Here is a 26,699-nt window from a genome sequence, read left to right on the forward strand (position 1 = left end):
TTATCAGTTTGGCAGCATTCGGCTGAATCTGAGCAGAAAGTATAGCCCTATACACTTCAGAATTCATCCTGCTGCTTTTATCAGCAGTCAGGCCATTAAAAAACACCAGTGACCTGGCTCCGTTGGCAGCCATACATGCCTATGCCATAACACTGCCTCCACCATGTTTGACAGATGATGTGGTATGCTGTGGATCATGAGCTGTTCCTTTCCTTCTCCATACTTTTCTCTTCCCATCATTCTGGTGAAAATTAATCTTGGTTTCATCAGTCCAAAGAATCTTATTCCAGGACTGGGCAGGCTTTTTTAGGTGTTTGCTGGCAAGGCTAATCTGGCCTTTCTGTACTTGAGCTTTACCAGCGGTTTGCACCTTGTTGCGAAGCCTCTGTATTTACATTCATAAAGCCGTCTCATGACTGTAGATGTTGACAACAACATGCCTACCTCCTCAAGAGCATTCTTGACCTGGCTAGATGTTGTGAAAGGGTTCCTCTTTACCATGAGCAGAATTCTGCAGTCATCCACTTTAGTTGTCTTCCGTGGTCTTCCAGGCCTTTTGCTGTTGCTGAGCTTGCCAGTTAATACCTTCTTTTTCAAGATGTTCCAAACTGTTGTGTTGGCCACTCCCACTGTTTTTGCTATCTCTCTGATGGGTTTATTTTGTTTCCTCAGCCTAATGATGGCCTTCTTCACTCACAAGGGCACCTCTTCGGACCTCATGTTGGGAGTTCCAGTGAACAGCTACCAAATGCACATGTAACACTTAGAACCACCTCCAGGCCTTTTATCTGCTTGATTGGTCATGGGGTACCCAGGAAACAGGCCACACCTGGCCATGCAGCTGCTTGTCAGCCATTTGTTCCATTACTTATGAGCCACCAACGGTGGGGGGGGGGGTGTGCCACTGGCTGTCCTTCCTGAATGATTAGTACCCCACTTTTGTCAAACCCCTTGAATTACAGCTGAAAGTCCTGACTTTGCTCCCATCTGGGTGTGTTTCCTTTCAACTTCATTGTGGTGGTGTACAGAGGCCAACTGCCAAAACAGTTATCCTTCTTCCAATATTTCTGGCCCTGACTGTATTTATAACTGCAAAACCAGTTGATTACACTCATTACAAGATTGGGAGACAAGAGCCACCAGCAATAATAAAATCATATGAGAAGTTGGTATGGATGGACCACAAAGAAGACTAGGTGAGGATTATACATGGGGTCTTGCTATTACCATATACGCTTCAGACATTATCAATTAAAACAGACAGAGCAATATGAATGAAGAAGAGGGGGCTTTGAAGATGATTAAATAGAACCATCCTTCCTCTGCATTTTATTTATGGACAGCATTTAACAAGAATACAACAGCAATAGATACAGGTAAATTGTGCCATGAATACTTACCTAATAAACCTCATGCTCCCTGACATCTGTAAATATTACTTGGGACTACATCATTCATCTAAAAAATGACCTTCAGCTGAAACATGTACGAAACACATACACAGCAACCATGCCATTTATTCCAGGCTAAATCAGATCATGTGGAAGGAGCCTGAAACTTAAACCACTGTCAGGTTACTGATGGATGGCTTCCACACTACTATGGTGTGGTTAAAACTTCTTCATAAGCACAATGGAATTGTAGGACTAACAGAATGGTGGGTTTAAGCTGGAGTGATAACACAAGATCCAGCAAATCAAGCAGCAGTAGGCAGGTGCTATACCCAGTCCATACAACTACACAAGCAGTCAGTGAAAACTTTCCAGCATATGATTTTAGTATCTGTTCCTTCCTTCCATTCAAGAGCCATAACACAGATTTTATACCAGCCTTTTCTTCTCATACTTTGGACATGCTGTCTCTCTTTGATGATCATCTGACAGAAGAAGCACAATGTTTTGTTTACAGATAGAGATGGTTTAGTATGTGGCAAATCCACTTCAAGAGAATAGTCTGAATATATTGCCTTTCACCAACTGTCAGTTCAGCTGACCCCGAAATAAAAGAACCTATATCAGGGATTTACAATAATGATACAACACAACACAATAACTTTTCATTACAATATATTATGTTATAAAAACATTATAATAACATTTGCCAAGTCATTTGTTATTCCTCATTAACATAGAATAACTATAATGTCCTGATTTCAAGAATATATACATTTTCAAGTCCATTATTGCCATTGAACCAAAACTCTTTTTCTGACAATTAAGAACTCTGCACTTAACAGAATGCAGTAATCTGTAGCTACAATGCATTAATACATTTGGCAATTTCAAAAGTACTGAAGTCAATATACCATTATTGAAGCATTCTGAAACCGATACCACCACTTTGGATTTTGACAGTGATACTGCTCTTTTTTTCTTCCACCAAAGACCTTGGCAGCTGCCAAACAGTGTAAATAAGACACAAAATTAGAACTATTGCATAGCTAGTTGAAATAAGGCCCAAAAGAGGGCTGGATGAACCACTCATGAAATCCCCAGTAACTTTAAAAAAAAATCTTTATTAAGAAATTTCAGATATATGGGTGACAAAAGGAAGCCACGTCATATCATATGCCTCAGAATTAGTATGCCTTTGCCATACGTAAGTTGTGAGTTAAGTTTTCCATCAGGGCAGGCTTCCATACATGACTATACCAAATCTCCAAAGTAAAATCTGAAGATTTCCACCCCTGCCCCCCGCTATTGTAAGTCAAGCTGCTGTTAAAGAAAAAGTATACATTCCCTATGTAATAATGTTGTACCTATAAATTGGGAAAGGAGAGCGAGTACCGGGGTTTGGGGAACTAATTGTTTAATAATAATAGAAATCTGATTTAAAATGCGATCCCAGAAATTTGGTACATGGGGGGAAAGCCACCACATGTGAAAGAAGGACGTGCATTCCATGCATCGTCTCCAGCAATTAGGGGATAAAGAAGGGTTCATAAAACTCAATTTCACCAGGGAAAGATACCATCTATGAAGCAACTTTAAGGTTACTTCCCACACTGACCAGGAAACAGATTTTAATGGAGGTGATGACCGCATGTTTTTCCATGCTGAGTCAGAGATAGTTAGACCTAGGTCTGCCGCCCAAACAGCCCTGAGTCTGGAAAACTGGTCAAATTTTGCATCTTATTCCCAGTAACTTTGAAGGTATGAAAGAACACACCTTTCACAAGTAAAACATGAGCTACTATAGAATGCAAGCAAAATCAATAAACTTGCACTATAGACCTGTCTACTAATAAGCCGAAATTATCATATCAATGTGGTTTCTGTCTTCTACTAGTTTCCGTTAACAGCCTCACAGCTATATCCTGGACCAGTTGAAGTTCCCAAACAGACTTTGTAGGCAATTCCATGTATCACACTTTACAATAATCTAACCTGTATGGGCATGAATGACTGTGGTCAGACAACTTCTCAGGAAGGACTTCAGCTGATATATCAATGTTGGTTAAAGGTATTTTGTTCTCCAAACGTTTGGATGTCCATCTACAGAGCTAGATTTAATGGCACCCCCAAGCTGCAGGCCTAATCCTTGAGGGGAAATGCAACCCCATTTAGAACAGGCCAATTTCCAGTTTCTCGGTCAACAGTACCTTGGTCGAATCTGGACTGCACTGCAGTTTATTGGCCCCCATCCGGCGCATCACTATTCAGTCACACCTGGGTTTGACAAACAAAACGCATACTAATGACACCTTACTCCAAATTCCCAAACCCTCTTCGCAGTGATTTTAAGTAGATGTTAAAGCATACCTGTCAAGATGAAATCCTGCGAAACATAGCATAAATAGCATGGGGCAAAGCAGTAGCCTCCCTGTACTACCTTCTGGAACCAATCCATTACATAGGAACAGAGTAAGCAGGGTGTGGTGCCACCTTTTCCCATCCCAGACAGTCCAGAAGGATGCCATCATCAGTAGTAGTGAAAGCCACCAAGAGATCCAGGAAAACCAATAAGGTCACACTCACTCCACCTCTTTCCCACATAAGGTCACCCAGCAGAGCAAGCAAGGCAGTTTTGGTCCCAAAACTATTTTGAAAGCCAGACTGAAATAGATATAGATAGTCAGAATAATCCATAAATGATATAAAAATAAAGTGGGGGTTTTTTTAAGCCAAATAATAGTATTGCTTGAAAAATCACTTCAAGCTATTGCCTGGTTCACAGGAGTACATAGATTATTTGCAATAATCCCATCAGCAATGAACTTCCTTTTTGCAACAGACTGTTATACTCAAATTCTGATTTAAAATCACACCTCCAATTAATACTAAAATTAATTCAGGATTAATTTTTATTAAACAAATGCAAAACATAAAAAAATCATTATTCCTTAACAGCTTGGATTATAATTTCTCACAGAAAGGTCACAAAGTAGCATTTTCCAATCAAATCATAAACATTATTTTTCAGAACTGTCCACAGATATATTAGTTTGGTTTTTTGGTTAAAAGAATTTTTTTGAAATGCAGGTGACGTGTTGCTAGTAAACAACAGCCAGGAGCTATTCACTTGCTTTGCTTTTCTCCTTCCTAAACTGCTTTGTAGCTGGAAAGTAATATAATAATGAACTGTCAGTCTAATTGTTGGCACTTTGTATCAGTGATGCTGATTGGACCACACACTCAGATAAACAGCTATTAGTAAAAAAAAAAAAAATGCTATTAAGAGGGTGAATTTGCCGACTATCTTTAAAATGGATGTGTCTGGTAAATAATATTTAAAATGTAGCCTCAAGGACAACATTTGGGATGGGGTGGAGGGGATCAATAGCCTTGAAACAAGATCAAACAGAACATTATAATGATTTGTGAGACAACTATCAAGAGCTCGTTCTTGACTGACCATAGTCATTGTGATGGGACATAAAAGGAGATGGAAGGTTTTATACAGGCCTGTGCAAGCTGAGGATAACCAATTATGAATAACCAAAAAAGAGGAAATTCATCACCACAAAGAAGGACAACGATTTGCATAACATTTCCATATACTAATTTATATGTATAAATGAACGTTTAGAAATAATTATTATAACTTAAATAGAAATACAGTACATCTCACCATAGAGAGAAAACTGTCCAGGTGGCCTGTTCAGCCTGCTGTCTGGCTACTAACTGTTGATGGACAATGGTTCTTACCGTTCTTTATCTTTAAATTGGAGTTCAACAGGGCAGCCCTTCAAATAGAGGACTGTCCTTTGAAAAAGAGGGCACATAGCCACCCTAAGCAAGATAAGCACAGGCCACCCATCTTGTATTGTGCCCTACCAGGTGCTTATCAATCTGATTCTTCCTCCCCCCATCATTTTATTTTCAGTCCTCGTGAGTCAGTAAAAACAGGAAGGGCTACCATAGGCCACTGGTGCGCTGCATTTCCCTTGATGGGAGCTGGCCTCACTTTGTAGATCTTACCTGGTATCTTGAATCATGTCTGGAGGGCTACAGACTCCATGCCTCCTTTCAGCTTGCTCTTTAGATCCTGCACTTATTTTTATTTGTGATTTCCTTTTGATATGGTATTCTACACTGTTTTATACCAATTTCATTACACAAGCCTCCTTTTGACCCTGTCAAAAGGGTATAAATGTCTGCATTTTATTTTATATTTAAGTGTAAATGCAGGATCATAACAATATTACTTCACATTTATATAGTGTTTTCAAGTGTTCATAGCACTTCACATTATATTATCTTGCGATCTTTACAACAATCCCTCAAAGTAGATCAGTGTTTATTAAACTCTTATGAGGGGTTGGGGAATGAAGGCTGAGAGAGTAGCTTACCTAAAGCCACCTAGTGAGTTCGTGACAGAAGTAAGATTTGAATTGCTATGCTACATCAGCTCTCACAGGTAAATACCAGCACTCAATGAATTCCTTCTTTCCAGAATCTAACATCTTAATAGTTTCAATATAGTAGGAATATCCATTAGGAATTACTAATAAAATGTATATTTCTCTAAGGTAAAAAACGCATGTTACATTATTAGAAAGATTCTTAGAAACATTGCCTTGATTCATTCATTCAGCCAGGGGCAGTGTTGAATTTGCATGGTGGGGGAGTGGTATAAAGCCACTCACCATACAGGTAGCCTCCAGTATAAACTACAACCACCACACACTTCCCACCTTTTTTGAGAGGAAAAAATCATGCAAATCAAGGCTATGGTATGTTCAGGGCACTCATATGGTTCACTCTGAAGGCTTTTATATCTATCTGAGAGTTCTTAAAGAATTCCATTGTGAAGAATAGGAATAAACTGCTGATATTCCAACAATTTAAATAACATGTCCTGAGGTTCAACCTCTGTATCAGCGTACTGGAAAGTGGCCAGTATAACCGCAATTTTAAAAAAGAATCCTGGAAATTGCAGTCCAGTTAGCTTTATGTCTATTCCGGTAAATTGGTGGAAAGTGCTATTAAAGATAAAGGACAAGCCCTGATAATAAAGAATCAACATGGCTTCTGCAAAGATAAGTCCTGTCTCACTAACCCTTCAGAGGTCTTTGAGAGTGTCAACAAGCATGAGGATAGAGTGATCCAGCAGACATTGTTTGCTTGGACTTCCAAAAGTCTTTTAACAAAGTTCCTCACCAAAGACTCCTGAGCAAACTTAGCAGTTGTGGGCTAAGAGGAGAGGTCCTCGTATGGATCCGTAACAAGTTAAATAACAGAAAGCAGAAAGTACGAATAAATTGTCAGTTCTCGCAATGGAGGAATGTAAACAGTGGGGTTCCCCAAGGATTTGTATTGGGACCAGAGCTTTTTAACTTGTTCATAAATGACCAGGAGTTAGGGCTGAGTACTGAGGTGACCAAGTTTTCTGATTACACCTAATTATTTAGGGTAGTTAAAACAGTAAGTGATTGTGAAGAACTCCAAAATAATTTCTCCAAACTGCAGAAATGGGCATTAAAATGGCAAATGCCATTCAACATAAGCAAGTGTAAAGTGATGCACATTGTGGCAAAAAAATCCAAACTTCACATATATGTTGATGAGGACTGAACTGGCAGTGGATGACCAGGAAGGGATCTTAGGGTTGTGGTGGACAGGTCAGTGATTTCAACCCAGTCTGCAGCTGCTGTGAAAATGGCACATTCCACATTGGCAATCATTAGGAAAGGAATTGAAAATAAAACTGCCAGTATCATACTGCCATTATACAAACCTATGGCGCAAATACACTTAGAATACTGTGTGCAGTTCTGGTCACCACACCTCAAAAAGGATATGGCAGAGCTGAAAACGGTGCAGAAAAGAGCAACTCAAACGATCAAGGGACTGGAATAGCTCCCCTATAAGGAAAGATTACAGGGCTTTCCCGTTTAAGGAAAGCCTCCTGTTTTGGGCTTTTTAGCTTAGAAAAAATGGTAAGGGGGGGCATAATAGAAGTGTATAGAATTATGCATGATGTGGAGAAAATGGATATGGAAAACTCTCATAATCCTAGAACCCGGGGTCAACCAATGAAGCTAAATGGTGGGAAATTCAGGACAGATAAAAAGAAGTACTTCTTTACACAGAACACATAATTAAAGTATGGAACTCGCCAGCCCCAGCACACGTTCTCTCGCTGCCTGAGTGGGAGAGAACACATGCCGCTGCCAGTTTGCATCCCTTCCCACTTCGGCATCGCCCATCACATCACCTGCCCCTTCCCTTCCCCTGTTTCACCCCCCTTCCCTTTGCTGCTACCTCCGCATTAGCTGTACAGAGCATTAGCTCTACGGAGAGCCGTGTGGCTGGAAGAAGTGGGCCCAGGGCTCTTGTGAGAGCTTGCTCGGGTCTCATAAGAACCCCACAGCCACTTCTTCTGGACACATGGCTCTCAGTAGAGCCAATGCGGCAGCAAAAGTGTGGGGGGGGGGGCGATGAGGGAAACAGAGGGGAGGCAGCTGCTCCAAAGAGCCCAGACAGCCATCTTCTTGCTGTAGCAAATGCCACAGCAGAACAGCTGGCAGGAATCTCCAGAGCACCTGCTGGAGGTGGTGGGGCAGTGGCAGCAGGCCCTCCTGGTGGGGGTGGGGGGAGCAGTGCAATTCAGTGCTCCTCCCACTCTACCGCCTGATGCAAGCACCTCACCCTGCTTCATTGGAGGGCTGCTGGAATTCGCTACCAAAAGATGTGATAGCCACCAACGTTCAAGCAGGCTGTGCTGAGGGAGATGAGAGGGGGAAGTGGGGTGATTGCACTAGCCCTGCTGAAGACCACCCCCATGAAGGCTCCTCTTGTGATCTGGGGAGTCAGGACTCCATTTCCAATCAGATTGTCCTGCTAGGACTCTTCCCCTTTCCCTGCAGTCTTCCCATTTGGGTAGGAGGACTGGAGAAAGAAACAGAGATTAAGGAAGCAATCCTATCTAGATAGGTGGCCGCCTCCAAACTCAGGGGTGACCGCCTATCCAAAGCACAGCAGGAGAAGCACGGAGGGGATAATTCCCTCCACGCTTCTCCTGCCCTGCTTTTTCAGCTAGACTGTCTAGCCACGGGAGCACGGAGTGGGGAAGGAGGCTGCTGTACACATAGGATGTATTGTACAGGCAGCTACGCTCCCCCCTCCCTGGAACGCCCCCAGCCACACCGCTTTCCGGCCACTCCGCACTCCTCTTGCAAGCACGGAGGATGGGGCTGTTCCGTGCTCCGGGAACTGACCTCGGAGTGCAGGCTCCAAGGACAGTTCCTGGAAGACAACATATACTATGGCCGTCTAGACGCTGTCTAGCAGCCATAGGATTGCTCCCTAAAGGACTTGGATGGAAGAAGGCTTTGGCTCAGTGAAGTCTGCTGTTCTTTTGGCTCAGGGAAATCTGTCACTCTAACTGAAGCATTTTCAAAGTCTGGCTTGAAGTAAGTTTGAACTTTGATCCAAGGTGGTTTGCTACTTTTTGCAAAACCACTAAGGTTAAGAGGCCCAATTTGGGAGTAGGGAGAGCCACTCTACCAAACTGACAATATCAGGGAAGATTAAGGATCACATCAGACTGTTTAATAAGGATTAATTTTTGCTTCCCAAGTTTGTATGGGTCTTCCTCATTATCCTCTTAATAAATCACTTCTTGCCTTTTAAATGACTTCTGGCTACAGTATTGTTACAGGAATGTTGCAGTTGAGTGCTAGTTTTTCTGTGGGTGTGAGTAAAAATTCGTAGGCAAGGCTCAGTTAAAATGTTCAGGAAAGGAAAGGAAAAGTTTGGGCACATTCACTAGGCCCTAACAATCCTTCCTCTGGATGTAATTCCTTGATGGAATGCATGTGTGTGAAGTTGACTTACAGGTTGTGACTTCTTGCTTTACTTTTCTTGACTGATCTGCTGTTCTATATATGTTTTGACTCAGTTCTCTGTCAATGATTGTCCCTGGATCTAATCTCAGCCTCACCGTTGTACCCCATATGTAAAATCACTCATTTTTTTTCTAGCCTTTCTTCTAAGACAAGCTAGTAAAATGTACCCATTTTACAAATGTTAAATTCATTCCTTGACAATATAGTATGCATATTTGTGGCATATGTTTTGTGAGTCGATGTAGTCTCTGGATGAGAGCATATGCTTTAGTTACTGGCTCTGCACTTATTTCTACTTCTTGTTTTGTGCCTGTAGGACATTAAGTCCAGATTATTGTAGACTAATGGTATACAGTGGTCACATATCATCTTTGGGGGCTGGCCTGGCCAGAGCCTACCTCCTTCTCAAGTTAGAATTCCACCCCTGGTTCTTATGTTCAGAAATAGCTTTGCCTAATTTATATATCCTTTTAATAGAAATGTTCTTTAAGAAGATAATAGGAATGCATATAGTGTGAAAGAAAATCAGAACCAAGTTCTGTAATTATAAAGACTACTTATGATATCACTTTTCACAAAAAGCATTGTGCATTTCACAGTGGCAATGCTTTGCAGCATTTAACTGAAATACTATTCATCTACAGCTAAAAGTTTTAGAATTAATAAATTCTACACACTAACATTTTTTCAGTGCCCACATTTTTGAAGCTGATGTCCCATTAAGGTTGGGAGGAAAGAACACACTAATGTTCGGTTGATCATCTCCATTAAGTATGAGAGCTCTTTTTATCCTTGACTTCACACATACACATACCCTCTCATGCTCCCCTGAGTAAACCCAACTTCTAAAGAATCCCTTGACACCTGGGCAAACATATCCACAGCTGCTTAACCAAAGAAGACCCCTTTAGTGCTATTGCACCATTTCGTTCAGCCTTATCTGTTCACACCGGAATCTAAATTCATCAGTGTGTAAATACCTAAGTATGCTCGTTTTAAAAAAAAAAACTTTAAGAAATTCATAGTTGTTCACTGCTGCCATAGAGAGATAGTGTTGTAGGAATAATCCTACCAAGCCAAACTGTGAAATGTAGGTGAAATTATCAACACACTGGAAAGTTTTCTGAAGCCAAAATTAAAGTTTTATTCAGCAGCTGGGTTTTATATAGATAAGAGCATCTGTACCTAAGGGGCATGTTCATGAACTGCCCCAAAATGCCAGCGTAATCTGTAGACCCATGGGAACCAAGGCCATTTCACAAGTTCTAAAGGATACAAAAGGAAACACTGCTTAAATCAAGTCTAAAATGCTCCCCAAACACTGAAGTGGATAAGAAACTATACAAGTTTGAAGGAATCTCTAAAGATACAGACATAGTGTTGGGAGAGATCCAATAACAACATCATTTCCCACTTCACCTAAGAGGAAAAGTGCAAAAAGGTGGACTCTATTCTTGAATGAATCCAGAAAATTCCACTGGTCACTGAAGGAGTCATCTGTTTATTATGAGAATTAATAATAAATTATTATTTCTTACCAGGTTTGTCCCTGGTTTCATACAGATAAGTTGAGGACCTGATCCTCAAAAATTCTGCCCACACAAGTCATCAGACTAACATGTAGATACATATTCTAGCAAGTGTAAATATTAGATACTCAAAAGTTCAAAGCAACTTAGCTTCATATGTGGGATACTAAATGTACTGAACATCATGAATTGTACAAGCTATTGAAAAACCAGGCAGCCCTCACTGGAATACTTTGGATAGACTTGCATTTGCTGTGAAATTTTTGTCTGCGCATTTAAAGCACACACAATACACATGGAGAAACATGAAAAATGCTGTGCCATAGTGCATAAACATGGATTTTCAGAGTCATAACAGCATTTGGTTTGGATGCGGCAAACTCGGCTTCAAAGCACAGGCTGTGAAGCTAATGCTGAGATGAAAAAAGGGCTGCAAAGAAGCAGGATTCTATTCATTTCACATTATACAACCTGGATAACTTTACTGTTGCTACATAGGTAGATGTAAAAAAGCATGGTGATGGAAAAGAAATAGAACAATCACTGAAGTGGAAAGAATGCTATTAGTGGGCAATCTGCACTCAGATACTGGGTCCGTGGGTGTATTTATTTGACCTTATGTAGAAAGTTTAGGAAGATTTCCTAAAACCAAGCTAAAGATGAACAGCGGGAATAAACGTATACTATACAAACTTCCCAGATTGAAGTGCATCTTTGAATATATCCAAATAAGGCCACATGGCTTGAAAATATACTCTCTCACAAGCTTCTTTGAAAGGCATGACAACCTCATTGGCCCTTGTGGCTACTACAGATACCACTGTGAAGTCACTAATGTCTCAGGAGATGTTACATAAACTTATCTGTTTGAGCTTGTGGCTGCCAATGTAAGATACAAAATGTTTTTCAAGATCTTTGAATGGCTTTAATCAAAACTCTTCTCCCCTCTGCTCCAACATGAAAAATTCTGGAAGATTTAAACCAGCCTAAGTAAGCCACATTTACTAAAAGAACCCATCAAGAGAATTACACCTTTTGTCAGTAGGTATCACATTACATAGTTACACATACTGAGGACTACAGGTGCTTCCAGATGAAAGATGTCAAGTGCTACCCGTCAAGGGCCCACATGCAAGCAGGGGCCAGAGGCCCCAGGACATACTCCTTCTCTTCACCACTGCAATCTGCTTGCTCACCTGCCTTTCATTCTGGCCCAGGCAACGGTAGTAGTGAGGAGGCGGGGCAGTAGATGCCACTGCCTACTTGCTCACTGGCTCCGTGCCTGTCAAGGAAGGAAGTAGTAGTAATTATGAGAAAGTGGAAGAGAAGCAATAACAGTTGGAACAATGGTGATGAGGAAGATAGACCCACTGAGGGAGGGGGTCCATTGAGGGTGCCTTGCCCAAGGGCCCTCAAAACCTGGAGATGGCACTGCTTGTCAGAAGGCACTGTGCAGCAATTCAGTCCTTAACAGAATTTTTGTGGTAAGAAAAAAACTGGAAGAAGTGGTGGGAAAACAGGGGGGGGGGCTACAAGTGGAAGACGCCATCTGGACCCCCTGCATAACCCCGCGATTGAGGCAGGGCAATGGCACGATAAAATCCTCATCTAGAAGCACTCTACACCCTCATTTCAGGATCCTCTGACAGAGCCGTATACCAAGCAGGTTTCTAATCTACAGAGACAGGGAGATTTATTGGAAGTGTTAATCATAGAGTCTTAGGGCATATGTATGCTACAAAATGAAATGGTCTAACCATCATTCCCACTCCTGAAAATGTTGGGAACTGTAGTTATGTGAGTAATAAAGATTACTGTCAGGAAATTCTAAGGACGCCCAACAATATTTCCCAGGATCATTTGGGAGAATAAAACTATACAGCTGGAACAAAAAAAAGCCTATCCGGCCATACTGCCTCCAGTGAGGTGGCACCATTCACTGACCAGCCCCAGCCTCTAACAATGCCTGAGAGCAAACACTAATGGACCAGGGAAACGTGAATTCCCATCCCCATTCAACCATGAACTTCTCTGGGTGACCTTAGGTCAGTCACCGTCTCTCAGTCTAACCAATCCCACAGGGTTGTTGTGACGATAAAATGAAATAACCTTGTGTATGCTGCCCCAAACCCTTTGAAGGGAAGGACAGGATAAGTAATAATTAAATATGAAATTAACACAGTCCAGACACAATTTGCCACAAGCAAAGAAAAGATGCAATACAGGTGGTTGTAGAACAAGCCATTACGTATCAATGTCCATACATTTTCGTAATACATAACAATTTAATTATAGTCTACCTTATTACATAAAGTCATTATGTACTTTTCCAAAGTATCTAAAACTTATGCAAATGAGCTCAAACTCTAAGTGATTAACTTTAATGGCTAACTCTGTTAATCAACAGTTGCTTGAAAAAAGTAATATGAACAATGTTCAGGAAACCACTTACCCCTCACTCTTAGATCTCACCAATACTTAACCCTTGCCATAATGGAATGTTTTTTATATAGAAATTTAAGACAGACTTAAAGACAACAGGCAATTGTTTCAAGTGATTTAAGATTTACCATAAAATGATTCAAAGTTAAATGAAGTGATTTAAGACTTTAAGATTTTGTAAGAGGAACAATTCCTTTCTAGAAAGGAGGAGACAATGTTTCTGGAATTGAGAGTGACAGATGTACTTCACAATCTCCAGTACACCCACATAACATGACAGTGTAAGAAGACAACAATAGATAGCTTGCTCCATTCGATCCATAAGGGAAAAAAATACAATTTAATGTGAGTTAAGTATAAATATTTCCCACATTTTATCTCAAACACGAAAGGAAACTGAACTTGCTATCTAGCTGTATTTGTTCAACAGTCTCAGATTTTTCACAGGTCAGTGCCATGCCTGGCAATTCTTTGTGTAAACATCTTACTTTCAACAGTAAGTTACTTTGAACAACCAGTACCAACACATACAGAAAGTACTATTTGGTGCCAACCACATGTTCTCCCTTACACTTTAATATTTAACTAGCAAAGCTTTTCAAAACTGTATGGAAGCCTTCTGAGTGCATCTTTGGGAAGACTATCCTTGCGCATGGTGCTAGGTCAGAGTCCCCTTTCCTTGAGGAGCAAGAGCAGCTTAAAGCCAGGACTGGATAGTATGTCTGCTAGACAGAGGTCTGCTTCTCAGTGAGGAGTAATTCCACCCCACTCCAAGTCACAATCAAAAACAAATGCTTCATTCCAGCTAGATAAGTATGTTGCTTGGTTATTTGTTTCAACTATGCTCTTAACAGTACATTCAAATTTATTTATTTATTTATTTCTATACCACCCAACAGCCGAAGCTCTCTGGGCAGTTCACAAAAATTAAAACCAAAGAGCACACAATAAAACAATACAAAATATATAAAACATTAAAACCACAGTAAACAATACAACCAGAATAAAACCTAGCAGCAGTGCAGGGATTTAAAATACGGATTTAAAACAGCAAAGCTAAAAGTCTAAAGAGCTAAAATGCTAAAATGCCTGGGAAAATAAAAAGGCGAACCTCACTAGGGAGCTCATTCCACAGCCAGGGGGCCACAGCAGAAAAAGCCCTCCTCCTAGTAGCCACCTGCCTCACTTCCTTTGGCAGGGGCTCATGGAGAACAGCCTCCGAAGATGATCTTAAGGTCCGGGCAGGCACATATGGGAGGGGGCGATCCTTCAGGTAACCTGGCCCCAAGCCATTAAGGGCTCTGAATGTTAATACCAGCACTTTGAATCGGGCCCGGAAATGGACTGGCAGCCAGTGCAGCTGGAAAAGTACTGGCGTAATATGAGCTTGTTGGCCAGTCCCTGTTCACAATCTTACTGCCCTATTTTGGACCAGCTGAAGTTTCCGGACCATTTTCAAAGGCAGCCCCACGTATAACGCATTGCAGCAATCCAGATGAGAAGTTATCAGAGCATGGATAACTGTAGCTAGGCTATCTCTGTCCAGATAAGGGCGTAGTTGGTATACCAGCCTAAGCTGATAAAAAGTGCTCCGTGCCACTGAGTTCACCTGTGCCTCAAGTGACAGTTCTGGATCCAAGAGCACCCCCAAACTATGAACATGATCCTTTGGGGGAGTGCAACCCCCTCCAGAAAAGGTTGAGTATCACCTAGCTGGGCAGATGAACCTCCCACTAACAGTACCTCTGTCTTGTCTGGATTGAGTTTCAGTTTATTGGCTCTGATCCAGTCCATTACTGTGCCCAGGCCCTGATTCAGAACAGCCACTGCCTCACCTGGGTTTGATGAGAAAGAGAGATAGAGCTGGGTGTCATCCGCATATTGATGGCACCTCGGCCTATACCTCCGGATAACCTCCCTCAGCGGTTTCATGTAGATGTTAAACAGCACGGGGGATAAAATAGAGCCCTGTGGAACCCCATGGCATAATTACCATGGCACAGAGCAATAATCCCCCAGCACCACCTTCTGGAGTCGGCCATCCAAGCAGGAGCAGAACCACTGCAGTGCAGTGCCTCCAACTCCCAACCCAGACAACCTATCCAGAAGGTTACCATGGTCGATGGTATCAAAAGCCGCTGAGAGGTCCAGGAGAATCAACAGGGTCGCATTCCCCCTGTCCCTCTCCCGGCAGAGGTCATCCCACAGGGCGACCAAGGCAGTTTCCATTCTAAAACCAGGCCTGACGGTGATTGAAATGGATCTAGATAATCCAATTCATTCAAGAGTGCCTGGAGCTGTCCTGCAACCACCCATTCAAGCACCTTGCCCAAGAAATTTTGCATTAGTAATATTTTTTTTAAATCCAGAATAATACAATAGAAAATGTTAGCTTCCAACAGCCATATCAATTCAGAAACATATATAACACTGCATAATTAAAACAAGTATCACTATAATACACATTTGATGATATTAAAGGAAATACATCAGTATATACATGACAAGTTCTCATATTTTTCATTCTAATACAGAATGAACAAAGACAAATTCTGGAATATATATATATATATATATATATATATGATTAAACCCTCCCTTGCTACTCTACTTCTTATATATTTATCATATTTTTATCATCTCTTGGTATATTTCTATTACACACCTATAACAATTTTAGCAACTGTCACTGTCATTGTATTTTAAATAAAAGCACTTCTGTACTAGTTAGTTACACAAAATATGGTGGAAAAGGGGTTTTCCCCCATCTCAGATCTCCTAAATTAAGCTAGAAATGAACAGTGGGATGCAGCTATAAACAACTCATATTCCAGGTTAAAATGCAGCTCTATGTATCCAAATAAACTTACGTGGTTCAAAACGTAAGCTTACTCTTTCATCCAGATCTTTGTAATACGTGACATCTAACCTGACACTTGTGGCTGCTATGGATATCACTGTGATGTCATCATGGTGTCAGGATCTAGAAAATTGTTTTAAAGGCCCTTCCATAGCTTCAAGGAACACTCTGGTCATTGAATTTGTAACTGGTCATGCCTCCAAGCCTGCCCCTAAGACAGCTTTTTCTACTGCCCCACTGAAACACAAAGAAGTATGAAGCTCAATCAAGTGGGGAAAAGAATGCAGCAATTGTTCTCCAACCTGCCCCCCCTCTTGTGCCCTAGGGGTGTTCTTTGATGTAGCCTTACAGGCACAATTTGCTACAGAGAAACTAGCACATCAACATTATTCCAGTGAGCGCTCCCATTAGCATGTGGAAAGCAAGGAGCATGTAAACAGACAAGCAAAGCAGCCAAAAAGAGCTTGGTGTCTGGGGATGCCAAGAATCTACCCCAGCCTTCTCCCACCTGGTGCCTTCTGGATTGGACAACAATTCCCAGCATTCCCGAACAATGGCCCTGCTGGCTGGAACTGATGGAAGTTGGTCCAAAACATCTGGAGGGCACCAGGTTGTGGAAGGCTTCTCCTTTTAGGAGAAAGTAAGATAAAAGAATGGCAAAGATCCAGAGCAAAGATATCCCTTATTTTGAAAGGATGGCTTTTAACTGCTCCCAAACTCTGCAGCCTTCCCAGATGCAAAAGGGAGCATCCCTTTGTTCCAGAAGCTAGCCGTCCAAGAGAGAGATGGTCACACCCACCCTTATGTGCCAGCCAGTGGTAGTATTTGGTATTCAGACAACTTCAACTCAACATCATTTAGTATTCAGACAACCTCAGTTCACAGGCAACAGGTGGATTTTCTGCCAGGAACACCATAAACACGATATGTTGTCTCTGTGTATTCTGTCTGTTTGTGTGCTTAATGTTTTTACATTTTGCATACTGTATTTTTAATGTTTTTAAGCTGTGTAAACCACCCTGAGCGCTTCGGCTATGGGGCGGTATAGAAATGTAATAAATAATAATAAAATAATGAAAGGAGAAAAGTGTGGAGAAATACACCCAAGGACAGCAAAGAGGAAAACATCTATTTAAGGAGAGGGTTCTCCTAAATCAGTCCTCTCCAACCAGGTTCCCTACAGCTGTGTTGGCCATGCAGGCTGGGAGTTGTACTCCACATCTGGAGGGCACCAGATTGGAGAAGGCTGTCCTAGGTGGGCAGGGGGAATAGCATTTCTTCCTCTCCTATAGTTTTTGTCCTCTCCTGAATGTTAAAAAAAAAAATCAAAAACCTAAGAAAAATATTTGAGGGCAGATCCATCAGCATGTGGATATATGGCAAGGAGCAGGAGACAACAGTCGCGCACCTGAGAAGCGGGGAATAAAGGGGGGAGGGGGGAAGTGTAGGGATTGTGAAGCCACTTCCCACCCTCAGCAAGGCTCAGGGCTTTTCAGCTGCCCCCTCCTCAACCTGTCCTCAGGGGTCTCCCCTGTCCGTCCCTGCAAGGGCCTTAAAAAAGCTGCTGCCGAGGGGCACAGAAAAGCGCGGCCGGCTGGCGAATCGCCTTGCGCCCCCACACAAAGTAGGCGCCCAGCGGAGACGGGGTGGCGGCAGCAGGGGGGAGGAGACGGGCGCGCGAGATCACGCGGCTCCACCATCGTGGCAGGGCCGGGGAATACCTGGAGTCGAAGGTTTCATCGCTGCCCCTCCTTGGCGGCTCTAGTCGCGCGTCCGGGCGGGCGGCTCCGGCAAGCATCCCGCAGACGGCGGGTCGGGTCTCTCTTTCTCCGGAAAGCCAACCGCTTCGAGCGGTCGCCCCGCCCCGCGCCCCGCCCCGCCCCGCACAGCTCAAGCCCAGCCGGAGCGGTGCGAGGTGCCGCTCTCACCGCCGCCGAGCCCAGGCAGCGAGGGGGGTCTGTGCGCGCAGGACGGCGAGCGCACCGCGACGGGGCGGGCGCTGGGCATGGCCGCTTTTATTCGGAAGGAAAAGCAGCCCGCTGGCGAGGAAAGGTGACCGAGCAGCAGTGGAGGCTGGTGGCTCCGAGGTCTGTGGGGCGGTGAATCCGCTCCGTGTTTCAGTCAGAACCATCCAGAACTCTAAAGGTTCTTAGGTCCCATAGGACCTAATAGGACCTAATAGGTCCCAGCCTATTTGGGGGCTGGGGCTCGGCACCTTGGATAGCTCCTTTAGAGTTCTGGCCGAAACCCAGAGCGGACACACAGCCCCACTGACATCGGCCCCACCAGCCTCCGCTGTCGAGCAGTAAACAGCGATCTCTCCTGCATTTCCCTCCTTTTCCCTGCCCTGTAGCAGAGGCCTACGAAGCAAGGGAGTGGAAACCCCAGGCCAGAAAGCAAAGGAGAGGGATGCCCAGGAAGCCTCAGGAACCTCCCTGCTGCCCCAGTGCCACCTTCTCTGTGTTCTGCCACTTCCAGGGAAGAGTGGGAAGTGTGCAAGGAAGAGAGGGCAGAAACTACTCCTGCATCCTCTCCCTTGCTCACTCTCTCTGGGCACGGTGACAGGGTGAATTGGGGCCACAGTGCAGACTAGAGGCAGAGCATGATCAGCGGCCTCTGCTTGCTCGCTTGCCCCCTCTCGCTGCATGACAGAGGGCTGGTTGGTCATAGAAAGAGCAGCCACTACCTCCCCTCACCTGCGTTCTGCCTCTGAGTGGCATGATGGTGGAAGGGACTGAACGTAGTAAGTTCCTTCACACCAGACTGAGTTTTCCTACACAAGGCTGGCTGTTAATCTGCTATATCTACTTTTGGTTTCGTTGCAGAGAGTTTCCTTTCTTGCTTTTGTGCCACATAACTCCGAGGTGGCACTGTGGTATAGCGGAATAGTGCAAATACTCAAGAGGAAATCGTGCTTTCCTTTCTTTTCATTATTAAATGCCGCATTTTCCCTGCTCTAAAAAACTGTCCAAAAGTGTTGGTTAGACACAGAAGTTAAACTGGAGGGTCACCACACGTAAACAACCATGGGTAGGGAATGACTAACACTTGATAAATGCCCGTGTACGCAAGCCCTGAGACCTTTCATGCCTTTGCTCCCTCTCCTACATGCCGCACAGAGAGAGGGTGAGTGAGCAGGCAAAGGGCAAGTGTGCAGGCCACAATCTCTTTTGCTCAGTCCTTTCTGCTAAGCCCAATCTTGCCTGCTGCATCTCCCAAAGAAAAGATGAGCAAGCAGGTGGAGCCACAGAGGGAGAAAACAGGTGAGAAACTGGAGACAGAGGCAACCATCACTTGTGGCAACCATCACTTGCTGCTAAAAGGAAGAAAGTCTGAGTGATTGTGCAGAAGTAATAGTTGCTCCTGCAAGGGGCAGCTGCTGCCACCTGTCGCTCACCCTTTCTCTCTGGGTGGCACAAGAGGGAGAATTTGGTTCACTGGACAGCATCTCCACTCCAGGAAAAGAATTCAGGTGAGCAAGTCAGAGGATGAGGCAGCTGCTCCTTCATTACTAACTCTGTATGCTCCCCCACCAGAGATAGCAGGTGCATGAGCAGGTAGAGGTGGCTGTTCACGCACTCTCTCGAGGCAGTGCCATAGGCCTGGTCCATCCTGTGGCACTGCCCAGAGAGGGTGAGCAAGAGAGAGGAGGTGGGCACAAGCTCTGCCTTCTCTTGCTTGCACCCTTCCCCACTGAGGCCCAGAAGCATGCTGACCAAACCGGGGGGGGGGGGAGGGTGTCAGCTAGAGGAAGCAATAGCTACTTCTTATAAAAACAGCTACTGCTTCCACACAATTATTCAGCTTTTCCTTTTCTTGGCAGGAAGGGTTGGACAAGTGATATTTGCTACTGTCTCTGATTGCTCAGCTGTACCTCTGGAACACTCTACCTGCTTGTGCATCCTGTCTCTTTGCGTAATGCAATGAGAAGAGTTGGACTTAGCCACACAGAGGGAGCAAGCAAAATGCGGCTGCTACTTTGAGGAGGGGGAGGAAGAGCCACGACCTTTGCCTGCCTATTCACCCTCTCTCACGGGGTGGTGTGGAGGATTGGGCAACTTGGGCCCAGCCCCCACCATCATGCCAGTCAGAGGGAGAGCAGAGGTGAGTGTGAGAAGATGAGGTGGATGATGACCGACCCTCAATGCTGCACTGCCCAGAGGAAGATGACAAGGGAGCAGGCAAAGATGTCTGCTGGTGCTTTCTCTCTAGGCAGCATTGAGGGCCCAGTTCTCTCTGCTGTGGTGCCCGGAAAGAGTGAGCAAGAGAGAGGAGGCAGGAGGAGGAGGAGCCTTCCCTTCCATGCATGCTTCCTTACTCCCCGCTAGCAGCAGCAGAACTCAGAGGGATTATGCTGTGCTAAGAGCTGGGTCCTCAAAAACAATTATGTTAGGCTACTTGGCTACGAAGTGATGTTAATTCTTTAGGTTAAGTAGTGTTCACCGTATGTTATTCTGTATCCTGTTTATTTTTATAATTCACAATCTAACAGTATAGTTTTAACTGTACTACTAGCCTTAGGCACTGTATGGTAGCATCTAACACTTGGCTCAATGGGAAGTAAACTGTTCATTGGGTTAATTTGTAATTAGGGTTGAGGCAGAGGCTGGGAAAAGGTGCTGTTGATGTAATGTATACTTAAGCATTGCCTTTAATTATTTACTCAACAGATCCCAGCAAAGGACTATGTGATACCTAGGATCGAATTATAAATTTCGAGAATGAATTGAAATCCACAGCAGTGAAGTTTCAGGTAAATCCAAGGCATGTTTACACTTTTTTTTAATATTCAAAAGCAAAAATAAAGAAAAAGCAGACTCTTGTCAGCGTGGGTGCTAGGAGATACAGTTGCCAATTGACAATGGTTGTTCAACTACTCAAGTGCTGGGCTTTGATGTGGTTAACCCACATTTAAGTCTTTATCCATATAACTCTCTGAGTATTCTTGGGCAAGTCATTCTCGTTCAGCCTAAACTACTGCACAGGGTTGTTGTGAGATTAAAACACTGCCCTGAGTTCTGCAGGAGAAGGGTGGGATTCAAAGGGTACAAATGCAATAAGTACATGTGCATGCGTCCTTTCTTTATTAACACTTTAAAAATTTCTACATATATTGAACGATAAGACAGTGCCTGCCTGCAGAATCACAATCTAATAGACACACTACAAAGGGAAAAAGGAATGGGGAAGTAACAGGAAAGCAAACATTGGAGCAACAGCTCCTCCTTTGGCCAATGCAGGGGTGTTGCTATAAAAGAGCTCACCTGGGCACGGGCACGGATCTTTTTTGAGCTGTGACTGGGATCTTTTGAGCTGTCCTAATTGCCATTTTTAATAGTTTCCCATTGAATTGCATTGGAAAACAGAAACAACCATAACTTGTTTAGTTTGTATGATAATTACATGAAATTTGGCGACCTGGTAGCCCCCATAGATCTGATTAAACATGCCCAATTTCAGGTAGTTAGGTCCAGTGGCTTTTGTGCTAGTCACAGGTAAAATTTGTTATTTTCAAGAAAATCTGTCAAAGCAAAGATATAATTGTTTTGTTCTTCCACATCAGTGCATGGAATTTGGGGACCTGACAGCCCCTATGGAGTTGACTGAACCTGCCAAATTTCAGACAGGTTGAGTGGCTTTTGTGCTAGCCATGCATAAAGTTTCCTTTTCTCCAAGACTAAAACAAAAAGTAAAGAACTGTCAAGCCACACAGGGGATTAGAGATCCTAATCAGAATCAGAAGGTGTTTACAGTGACCATTAGGAGGTCACTATCCCTAATCTCTGGTGTAGGTTTTTTTGAGGTGCAAAAAACCTATCTCCCCATACTTTTCTGCTGTTACATGCCCACTGTTGGGAGCTTGCTTGCAATTAAAATTTGAAGAGGGAGAAGGAAGGGAAGAAAGAGCTCCGTGTGAAATATTGGTATTTCACACAGCATCTGATTTTACTGCCCCTAACTGGAACCTTTGGCTTCTGCAGAAGTTTAGTAGCTTCAGTACAGCAAAGGATCCAATCAGCCTACACAAACTTTTTTCTCCTCCTCTGCTTTAATTTCTCCTAAATATCTGTCGGACTCAAATTATTCCAAAAGGAGAGTTAGGACTATGTGGCATCATGATCGAGGAACTGCTGAGGCTTTTAAATTGGTTGTATAATTTTTAAAAAGCTAGAAAAAGCCCTCCATCACCTCACCGCATAAAGTTAATTTAAGTACATGCAATCCTTACAAACCCTCCACAGCCTCCTAAATTCCTCTGAAGTACTGCCTTTCTGAAAGGAGCCACTTGGCTTAGGGAATTCTCTCTATACACACACACACACACACACACACACACATTTCCAATCACCATTCTTCTTTTCTTCTTCCTTCCCCTATCCTGTTCTTTCTTTTTCTTCTTTATTCCACCCAGAGCATATCTTGGGAATTCTTAAAGAGAATTCTCTTTGGTGGGCAAGAGAAGTTCTGAACTGTATTTGACTTTATACAAACAGACAAGAGGGCTGGTTTTTCTCCTTCTCACTCAAATCTTTGAGAAAAGTGGTTTCACATGTTTTGTTTGTCTGGGGCTGTTTTGTTTGTCAGTTGCCATTATCCAGCAATAGGAAGGGCTGTAGCTCAGTGGTAGAGCACCTGCTTGGCATGCAGAAGATCCCAAGTTCAATCTCCAGCATCACCAGGTAGGGCTAGGAAAGAATCTGGCCTGAAACCCTGGAAAGCTGCTGCTGCCAGTCAGTGTCGATAATACTGGTCTAGATGGACCCAGGGTCTGACTCAGTATAAGGCAGCTTCCTATGAACAGAAAGCTGTAATAAAAACAGGAGTTTGGGGTTTGTTTTTTAAGTGGAGGGGAGATGAATACTGCTCATTTATACAATCTTATGTATGCCTACTTAGAAGCCCCATTATGTTTAATGAGGCTTACCCTCAGGAAAGTGTGCATAGGATTCCAGCACAAGTTACTTTTGCAGGGAGGTTTGCACCCTGATGTTCTGCATGTTTACTCAGAAATAAGGCCTGAGTTGTGAGCATGGTACTGCAGGCTTAATACAGTGCCTACCTAATTCTGTCTAATGAATTGACTACTCTCAGCTCAGTCCTATGCATGTTTTGTCATTTGTGTGTATGTGTTTTATTTTGCATTAACTCTAGCTTCAGTAGTGAGGGAAAGGCACTTAGTACATGCTCAGAGTTTCTCCATAACTTAGGCCTAGTTTTGAAAATAGCCTCATTGGCTGAATCCTGGTGAAGTCTTGGCACAAATAAAGTTATGGGAAGGAAGATGCAATGAGAGTTTGTGCATAACAAGGAGGAGGCAGAGGAGAGTTGCACAGAACAAGTCATCTGTTTTTATGAAGAGTTGCTGAAGGATGGCAGGGTGGGGAGGGATGTGCCATGCTGCATCAGACCAAGGTCCATCTACTCCAGCCTTTTATTCACACAGTGGCCAACCAAATGCCCACAGGAAACTCACAAGCAGGACATGAGTGCAATAGCACCTTCCCACCCATCTTCCCCTGCTGCTAACATTGGTAAAATGTAAATAAATTCTAGTCATTCTAAATTTGCATGCAAGTATATCCTTCAGGAACTTTGCAGGTTTCTTGCCTGGGCGACATCTCTGTGTATTTTCATACAAACTTACCCAAAAACTATCCGGGAAGGAGGGAAGGGAAGGGAAAGCAAATCACTCCCTCCCCCAAATTGGACAACTCCCCTTCCACATGAACTGCTGCACCTAATCCTTCTGAAAATTTGCTGTTTCTTACTTAGGGACAACTCTAGGCTGTCTGTAATTTTCAGAACAATGGTCCACAAGGAACATTTGGAGATAAGTATGTCCTCTTTTGGAAACCTCAAAATGTCAAGGCCACCCTTGGACAAAAACCCTTGTGGCTATCATTCTGAAATTTGGCAGACATGATCTCCTCTGATGGGGTAATAAATCGTGAAATGTTTATCCAATTCTTCCAAGGAATTAAAATGTTATTCGCAGTTCCCTTTAAAATAAAATCAAAACATAAACCCTGCACCTATTTTTCTGACATTGGGCAGGTGTAATCCCCTTCTAGGAGGCTACTATGCCTGAAATCATCATCCAGTTCTGACCCAGTCCCAAGGCAACTGTCAGTTGGAGCTGAGTGATACTTTCATGACACTCTAATATATATATACCCCAACAAGTTCGGTTTCAATGTACTTGCAAATTAGGCTTCAATACTACCTAACAGAATGACCTTAGTCCCAGATATTAGGTTAACATTTGCTAATATAATGCAGAAAATGAGTTATAGACAACCTTTGATCAGGCAGCATGCAGACTTCTGTGTAATTCCAAAGCCTGCATAGTCTTACATCAGCAGCAGTGGGCTGAGTAAGAGAGAACCCATTACTTACTTTGCATCTTTCATTCATGAGTAAACAAAGCATTTGAAGTGATTTGTCACAAGAGCAGGAAGCCAGGCTGATGGTGCTGAGCCACTCAAAGGGGAACTTAAGGGTAGGAAAGATTGGCGGACAGCTTGAAAGGAAGTCAGGAGGGAAATTATGACTTGATAGGTATAACTGAGACTTGATGGGATGACTCTCATGACTGGAATACAGCAATTGAAGGATACAACTTGTTCAAAAAGAACAGGAGGAACAGAAGGGGAGGAGGGGTTGCACTGTATGTGAAAAATACATATCTCTGCACAGAAATACAGGAGGATGAGCTTGGTAGCCCCATCAAGGGCATCTGGGTTAAAATAAATGCAGCAAAAAATAAAAGGAACATGGATGACTTAGTGGGTAAAGTAGCAGTTACAGGAACTCTGCGGGAAAGCGACCATGTTATACTTGAGTTCATGGTTCTAAAGGAAACAAAAGCCAAGTGTAGCCAGACTCATACCCTGAATTTTAGGAAAGCTGGTTGTAATAAACTCAGAACAATGATAAGTAATGTCCCATGGCAAGTGACTAACGAGAAAAGGAGTCCAAGATGGGTGGGAGTTTTTAAAAAAGGAAATTCTCAAGGCACAATTACAAACAATTCCAACAAGAAAAAAAGGAGGAAGACAACAGAAGAAGCCAATGTGGCTTCACAAATAGCTAAGAGATGACCTGAAAACAAAAAAGGACACATATAGGAAGTGGAAAGAAGGCCAAGCAACAAAGGAAGAATACAGGCAGGTATTACAGAATTGCAGGGATGGCGTCAGGAAGGCTAAAGCTGAGAACGAGCTGAGGTTAGCGAGGGATGCTAAAAGCAACAAAAAGGCTTTCTTCAGCTACGTGCATAGTAAAAGACAGAGGAAAGAAATGGTGGTTCAGCTATTAAATAAGGATGGCAAAATGATAACAGATGACAAAGAAAAGGCAGAGGTGCTCCATTCCTACTTTGGCTCAGTCTTCTCCCAAAAGAGGGTCTATGACCCCCCCTGGCAAAGGTGAAGTACAGGCTGAAGGGGCAGGATTGCAGCTTGAGATCGATAGGCATATGGTCAAGGAACACCTAATTACTTTGAATGCGTTCAAATCTCCAGGGACAGATGAACTGCACCCTAGAGTAATAAAGGAAATGGCAGAAGAACTCTCAGAGCCACTGTCTATTATCTTTGAGCAATCATGGAGGATGGGTGAAGTGCCAGATGACTGGAGGAGAGCTAATGTTGTTCCTATCTTCAAAAAAGGTAAAAAGGAGGAACCTGGGAACTACAGACCAGTCAGTCTGACATCAGTCCCTGGGAAAATTCTGGAGCAGATTATAAAGCAATCCATCTGTAAGCACCTTGAAAACAATGCAGTGATTAGTCGAAGCCAACATGGATTTGTCAAGAACAAATCCTGCCAGACGAATCTGATCTCATTTTTTGATCAGGTAACCTCCCTTGTGGACTGTGGGAATGCTGTGGACATCATATACCTCAACTTCAGCAAAGCTTTCAACAAAGTGTCCCATGATATCCTGATGAGCAAGCTAGCTCAAAGTGGGCTAGGTGAAACAACAATCTGGTGGATCCACAGTTGGCTACAGAATCGGACTCAAAGAGTGCTTATCAATGGGATCTTCTCAAACTGGGGAGAGGTAATGAGCGGGGTACCACAGGGCTCGGTCCTGGGCCCAGTGCTCTTCAACATTTTTATTAATGACTTGGAGGAGGAGGTGCAGGGAATGCTGATCAAATTTGCAGATGACACAAAATTGGGCGGGATAGCTAATACTTTGGAAGACACTAGCTAACACTTTTGAATGCCAAGTTCTACACCTAGGAAAAAGAAACCAATTGCACAGTTACAAAATGGGGAATACGTGGCATTAACAGAAGCATAGCTTCCAAATCCCGGGAAGTACTAGTCCCTCTCTATTCAGCACTGGTTAGGCCTCATCTGGAGTACTGTGTCCAGTTCTGGGCACCGCACTTTAAGAAGGATGCAGAAAAGTGGAGAGGGTTCAGAGGAGGGCAACAAAGATGATCAGGAGACTGGAAACAAAGCCTTATGAAGAGAGACTGAAAGAACTGGGCCTGTTTAGCCTTGAGAAGAGAAGACTGAGGGGAGATATGATAGCGCTCTTCAAGTACGTGAAAGGTTGTCA

The 26,699-nt window shown here is 43.3% G+C and overlaps 1 protein-coding gene across 2 annotated transcripts in view; it reads right to left on the bottom strand.

Annotated features, from left to right (window-relative positions):
* The window catches only part of PLEKHG4B (pleckstrin homology and RhoGEF domain containing G4B), a 177,485-nt gene extending 159,479 nt beyond the window's left edge, over positions 1–18,006 (bottom strand). The window contains exon 1 of one of the 2 annotated variants that reach the window (XM_084857575.1): positions 17,845–18,006. The gene's annotated coding sequence lies outside the window, so the exon portion shown is untranslated. The remainder of the gene's footprint in view (positions 1–17,844) is intronic. The other variant, XM_084857574.1, reaches the window with a different exon arrangement.
* Between the last annotated feature and the right edge of the window lie 8,693 nt (positions 18,007–26,699).

The sequence above is a fragment of the Heloderma suspectum genome, chromosome 5 (genome assembly GCF_057233095.1).
Source record: "Heloderma suspectum isolate Gila_16-S chromosome 5, 16-S_ref, whole genome shotgun sequence".
NCBI lineage: Eukaryota > Metazoa > Chordata > Lepidosauria > Squamata > Helodermatidae > Heloderma > Heloderma suspectum.